Raw genomic sequence first — 7,830 nt, forward strand, 5'->3', positions numbered from 1 at the left:
TATATTTTTCATCTAAAAAGTAGCATTGGCTTTTGCTTTAGTGGCCACTGATCTACTCGACTTCTGCGCATGTTTATTCTCGTTTTTGTCATTAATTTTTTGATGTCTTTTATCGCTTGAGACCCAAGTTCCCTTTTTAACGCCAACGTTATGATTGGGAGAAAAATAGCCTAAGCACAGGATGTTCAATCAGATTTCGGGTCAAGAAGATCAATGGCCACCAAATTAAAGTTGATGCTACTTTTTAGATGAAGAATTCACAAATTTTGGCATACTTAAATTATTATATATTATATACACTTCAATTAAATTAATATTATACTAATTTATCATTATAATAATCTTTATTTTAATTATGATTTGCGTTGTTCCAGATATTATATATATAAATTTGATATGTTGTTTAAGACAATACATAAATCATATATTTAGATCTCTTTACAAATTTTTAAACAACCAATAATTTTGGAGAAAACATTTAATAAATATATATGAAAGAAAGAAAAATATTGGTTGTGTTACCTCTTTACAACGTTTTGTATTTGTGTTGTTAAACTGCTCGATTTAAGCTACTTTCTTTCTTTTCTTTCTTTCTTTCTTATTTTTAAAAATGGCTAACTCAATATTTTATCTGCAAAAGTATTAAGCAAGCCTGAAGATTTCGCTTATAGATGGTACAAAGGGTGACATCTATTAGCGAAATTTCAATGCTTAGGCAAGTGTTTTCTGGTTAAAATATTGATTTAGCCGTTTATAATGAATCTCAGGCTCTAGATTAGCCGTTTAGCAAAACACTATTTTTGTATATTTAAATCTTTACAACTCCTCAAGATAATCTTTTAATTTATGTAAGTGAAACCTGTTAAATAAATCAGAATCAATCACTCTATGAATAAATCGAATGAGTGAAATAATCCAATTTTACTCACTGAGAAATGTTTTTAATTTCTTACCTGAAAACTTTTTGATATTTAATTTATGAATTGCAAAATTAGAATTATGCACATGATATTTTATTTTTCTTTATTATTATTGAATATATAAACAACAGATATATATAATTTTTATAAAATAAATTAATTTTAAAAATGACTTTCTAGCCTTCTTAATGATTCTTGGACCTTCTAATAAGTTAGCATATGATGCATGCGTACTGGATAAAGATGGCATATTCATTCATAGTTTTTCTTTAGGTTAAATAATCAGGTTTGGGTTATAATATCATTCAATTAATCACTTTCGGCACTATTATACCTTTTCAGAAAATTAAATAAATCTTATTATTTATAATAAAAAATAAATGAACTTTCCAAGATAGGTGTTCCCTCTTTCATCGCAAATTGTGTGAAATTAAAATTTTGTCTTTTTCTAAATCCAGCGATACGAACCCGGCAAAATTTAGGCCTGGGTTCGGTTCGGGTTCGGTTTAGGGAAATATTTTTGAACCCGGGTTTAGTTCCGGGTTCAGCCTTCTGAATTGATAAAAAAAAATATTCTATATTTAAATCATAATTAAAAAAAACTACACATAAATTTGGTATAAAAAAATAAATTTTTTATTTTATTTATAGGCAAAAAATTATAGTTAAAAATACAAAGCAATGTCATGTATAGATTTTAAAAACATTTATTTAGACGTATTTCTCTAAATTAACAATATCCAATGTAATAATTTTCACTTTGACTTGTTCACTTTCATTTTCCTCTAATTAATAATCTTTGGGAATATAAGTTAAAAATTAAAAATAAATGGCGTAAATGAATTTAATTGGTTTAAAATTTATTAACACTCCAATAGGATAATTTTAAAAATGGAGTAAATGAATTAAGTTGTTTAAAAAACACTTCACTTAAATGGAAATTTGAAAATATTATAAAATGTCAAGTAATTACTAATATTTGTATTTGCGATTATATAAATATCTTATATTAATTTAGACAATACACTGAACCCGATTGAACCCGGGTTCAAATAAAATTTCCTGGTTCGGTTCGGGTTTCAAAATTTTATAAACGGGGTTCAGGTTCGATTCGGGTTTAATTTTTTCCCCCAAAACCCGGATTTTCTTCTCCGGGTTCGGGTTCAGTTCGAACCAAATCTCTGTAGACTTCTAGAATTAGAAAAATTGTAGATATTTATAAAATTTAGAACTACCTAATCTAATGTTTTGCCGTAAATTCTACCTCTAGCATGATAAGACCATTTAGGCTGCAATTTGGGCTTCTTATCTCTGCAAACAAAATTTATGAAGCGACTCTGTTTTTGGGTAGCTAATTTTCTTAGTTGGCATTGTAATAATTTAGATTCTATTCTATAAATAAAATTTTCTAGTAACAATTTAAGCATAAAATAATAATTACATGTATGTGATAATTAAGCGCCTAGTCTCAAATAAAAAGAAAAACCCATCAGATATAAGAATCTAAATGATTGAAGTAAATTCAATAATCATTTTTTAATTATTTAGTGCTAATCTCAAATTGATAAAAATATCGTTTTTAACATATAAATGGGACTTAAAATTTTTAGTACGCAATTAACCGATTTACATTAATAAATATGTCATAACACTATGCCATTGTTGATTTTAATAAAATGGCAGATATTTTTCGCATTGAAAAATATGTGCGAATAAGCGATATGCAATTTAGCGGATTTGACTGTATAATTTTCTGCTATATTTTCAAATGCAATTTTAAATATCAATAAACCTAATTTCATGTCACCACAACACACTATGATACCAAAATATTCATCGTAAATATTTTAATGTAATTCATATTCTAAAAACATTAGCTTCATATTAAAAAAATTTTTGATAGTTTGTAGTAGAGTATTGATAATGTAAGATATTATTTGTAAAACATATCAAAGGATATGGGATACTTTTTTTTTATCCCCAAGCTAATAAATAAATGTAAATATAGTAACTCATAATACATGATTAAAATGTATGAAATTTTCCTTACATTAATGATGGCCTAAAATATTAGCAAATGTCATGAAAATCATCCTGAAATATATACTTCTTTAATTTTAGTATTTAAAAGAACGTAAGGAACATTCGTTTCCTCAGCTCAAGGACGGGAAGAGTACGAAATGTAAAGCTAAAGAGTTTTTTTGTTTTTAAAAATGTTTTTATAAATAGCTAGTATTTTATATCTATTTAAGTCCCTTCCAATAATTCTTAGATATATAGATGTTCATATCTAATCCTTAGGTTGACACAAAAGATCTTATTTTAGAGAAAATATATAATATTAGGCGGATCGTTTGCCTTTGATTAAAATGTATGAAATTTTCTCTTACATTAATGATATGGTCTATGTCATAAAAATCATGCTGACATATATATATACTGCTTTAATTTAGGGAAAAACGTTGGGATTAGGAACATTTGATCCCTCTGCAGATCAAGGACTGCGAGAAAACTAAATTCAAGGCTAAATAATTTTTATTACGTGATATGTTATTTCAGTATTAACCCTCTAGTGCTGACAAGTTACAAAGTTATCCTAATTTTTCTCATGTCCTCCCAGGATATTTTATATAGGAGAAAAAATGAGAAGCCCTTCATACGTTTGTTGGCAAGCCGCGTACTTGTACGCGTAATAATCCTAGGACTATTACTTAAAAGAATGTTGGCAGATTAAAAAGGGATTGGGCAGAGAAACATAGCCCACCCCACACTCAAAAATTGCATAAATATTTAAATATTTTATAAAGCAGGGGAGGGGTCTAAATTAATTTTAAATGCCTATATATCTATGTTAATTGAGTAGATTCTGTTGGTTGGAAATACTGAGAATAAACTTTATACCATGTTGATGTCAGTAGTTATCTTACTCCTATACTCAGGCACGTACGCAGCGGGGGGGGGCAGGGGAACTAATCCCCCCCCAAAGCCAAAAAATGCAGATGCCGGATTATATTTTTCAAAAATATTATTTAATTATATTTGTTAATATTTATTACTATCTCATATATATATTTAATTACATTTATTTATCACATTTATCTACTAAGTTATTTTATCAATTAATTTCGATCTTAAGTTTTCCTTGGCTTAATTTACCTATTATTTTCAAATTTTAATGGCGTATAATTTATCTAAATTTCTAGTCAAATAATAATTATCTCCAACAGGGAGAAAGAAATTGCAAGCTTGTCCAACGAGATCGAGTCTCAGCCATCAAGCAGTAACATATTTTATGGAGTTAGAAGAGCCGATTATTAATGTTAGTACTCTTGAAAGAAATATTACCTCAGAAGCAATAAAATTATTGGATTCAATACTTATTCCAAATTTTTTTTCTCATTAGAATGTATTATTTAATTTTACAACTATTTTATGTAATACTTCTCAAAAACATCATATTGACTTGATTAAGAAGATGAGAATAGCGGTGAGCATTTTATTAGAACTCAAGGAAATTAGAATGTAGATGAAGAATTTCATATTTTACATGTTATTGTTGGGTCAAAAGCAGGCTATACGTGTTTAATATTTGTCCCCCTCGACTTGCAGCTAGCAAGCTAATCGTCAAAACATTAATATAGGATCAGTAGAAGAGTATTATAAAACAAATGTCCCCTCTCTTAGATACATTTATAACCCAAATAAATGAATGGTTTTTAATTCATCATGCAGCACTTACAACAAAAGCCTTTCCAACCTTTTTCAGATGGTGATAGAAAAAAATATTTGTTAGATTTTTATCATAAAGATTTTAAAATATCTTATGATGCCTTATTAGCTGAATAACAATGATTAAAAGATTAACTATAGTTGATATAGTCCCAATAAATGCTATGGATGCTTTGCATTATTTCAAACACATGCTATATTATATTCCCAATGTATTAAAATGGTTATATATATAATAGCAACTCTTCCCATTAGCAAACTAATGAGGGAAAATTCTCTTTTTTAAGAAAAATAACAGAGCCCGGTACCATTTGCCGGATTTTTTTAAAAAAATATTTTCGGCCCGGGTTTTTTGAAAATAAAATTTTCAAGCCCGGCCCGATTTTTTTTAAAGCAAATTATATTTTTATTCCATTTTTATAGCTAATAATAGCTATTTCAAATATTTGGTTTTAAAATATACAGCTCGGCTCGGATATTTTTTTTAAAAAAAATTTCAGACCCGGCCCGGGTATGTTTAAAAAAAATTAAAATACGGTCCGGCTCGTGGGCCAGGCCTGAAAGTCTCTGAAAAACATACCTATGAAATACAACTTCTGAAGGTAGATTGAATGATTTGGATCTTTTGAATATTCTTAGGCATTTAACGCCAAGCAAGGATAGATAATTGAAAAATTAGCTCAAAACATACAAAATACAATTATTCCTATGAAACTTTTTGTGTAATAATTTATATTTCCAACATTTAAATTTTTTATACTTTATATATTTTAATAGGCTTAAAAAATTCAAATTTCAATTTTGGGTCATTTAAGTGATATTTACTTTATATTTTATAATTCACATTTATTATATAATTTTTCAATTCCGGTTTATATATATAATTTTTTTGTAATTCACATTAATTTAAAATTGTGTATTAGAAAAGTTATTAGTCCTAATAAATTTATACTTAGTATTAGTATTTTTAATTAACAATAATATTTCTTAAAAAAATTTATTATTCCCCCCCCCCACTCTCCCCCAGACCAAATTCCTGCGTACGCGCCTGCCTATACTTTATTTAACTCAAATTCTTAGTTACACTTTATAAATTTCAAAGACACAATAGTTGATTAGAATTTTTATTTTAATTTTTCTCCAGGAAGTTAAAAACACTACAATTTTAAATTATTATAAAATATCAAATTTTTTTAATTATTTTCCTAAAATTTTACATAATCCAATAATAATAAACTTTTTTATATCATCAAAAAAATAAAAATATCTTTATTATTTTTCATTATAATATTATTTTATACCCGACCAATCAACAATATTCTTATATTTAATTATTTTAAAATTTAAATATTAAATTGGAAGATTTTAAGTGGAACTTCTCACTATTACCCTCGAAAATTGGTGGTTTAGATTTAGATTTATATCTATTAAATCTTATATCTCTTTCTTTATTTTTGGCATCGTGTTTGATGAACAACGCTATGATATCTTCTTTTATCACTCCTAAAGATTATTTTTTAAATTCAGCTTTGACAGCTTGAATATCTTTAGCTCTGCCTGAATCTGTTTTACTCACAATTTTAACACGATAATCAATTTTCTAACCTTTAATATAATTTTTTTTTAAATACTCTGATCAAATTCCCGTTTAGAGTATATTCAACTATTAAAAAATGCTGACTTTAATAGTGGTTATGAATGGCTAGAAGCATTACCAAGACGTAACTTAGGAAACCTCTTATCAACAATTAAGAGTTGCCATAGGCCATCGAATTGGATGCAACATAGTTCAATCACATACATGCATAATGTAAAATATTAGTTAATTCCAAAGTGAGACATGGTCTTAATTGTATATATATATATTATACAATTTGGTTTCTGACATTTTATTCCTCCATTTTCACAATAGGAAATATGTATATATCATGATGATGGATAAAATGTATACATAAAAATATTAGGAAGTTTATCGTACATAATTATTATACTCATCATACATTATAAAACATATAATAAAATATCCATATATCATATATAGTCAAGGCAGACGTGCAAGATACGCTGCAATTAATTCAGTTATAAGCCGTTCTCTTACCAAGGCCTGAATACAAAACATCCTAGAGCCTGCTAATTTATCATTAGAGTGGCCTAAAACGAGATAGCTTAACTGTTGTGCCTTGATCTTAGGGTAAAACCTTAATTTGGGACTTCACATGCGTCTCTTCATTTTCAAAGAATTTAAATTCTGACCCGGTTGATATAGCCGATAAAAAAACAATTAAATATTCCAAATTAAAAAATTATTTTTTTTTTACTAATCGTTATCTCATCCCTTGGACATATGTCAAGCAGAATTTTAAAATTTATAAAAACTATAGGGGGCAAAATAAGCCCTAACATCAAAACCTAAAGGATATTATTTTTTAAAACAAATTATATTACAATTTTAAGATACAATTATTCATGTTTTTTACTTGTGGTAATCCCACATCCGTTTTTATAGATGAGTTCGATATATATATTTTTTTTACATGTTATGTTTATATAGCTTTATTTATTATGAAATTTTTTTAAATATTTTTATTTTTTAAACTATGTGAAATATTTAATATATTGAAATAAAGATATATTTTATTTTAAAAAATAATAAAGTATTTTATTAGTTTTTTTTATGATGTCGATTCTTGTGTAAAAAAATCTTCATATCAGCAATATTATTTATTATCCTCCCTAAATAATATTATAACTTACAGTTTATCTTTCATTCAATGAATTGGTGATGTAAAGAAAAACGAATAGAAAAACATCAACCCCTATTTGTTTTCCTTTTCTATCTTCACCAAAGTTCAAATTGTTAACTATCGGAATTAACAATTTTCTTAATAACTTTCCATAAACCTATTGAATATAATCAATTATTTCACTTGATCTTAAAATCATTATAATCAACTCAAAAAAAGTTTCCTTATCCAATTCAATCATTATTACGTATTAAATTAATTTAATCTTTTTTATTTACTACCAAGTACATTCATTTAACTACGATACAAGGCAATCATAAATTATCATGTTATCGAAAAATAAGAACCAATGTTATTATTAAAACACCCATAACATTATTAACCTACACATTCAATAACTGGGAATAATAATTTAAACCCATCGTATGAATCCTCAT

The sequence above is a fragment of the Gordionus sp. m RMFG-2023 genome, chromosome 4 (assembly GCF_954871325.1).
Source record: "Gordionus sp. m RMFG-2023 chromosome 4, tfGorSpeb1-WG-v2, whole genome shotgun sequence".
Taxonomy (NCBI): Eukaryota; Metazoa; Nematomorpha; class Gordioida; order Chordodea; family Parachordodidae; genus Gordionus; species Gordionus sp. m RMFG-2023.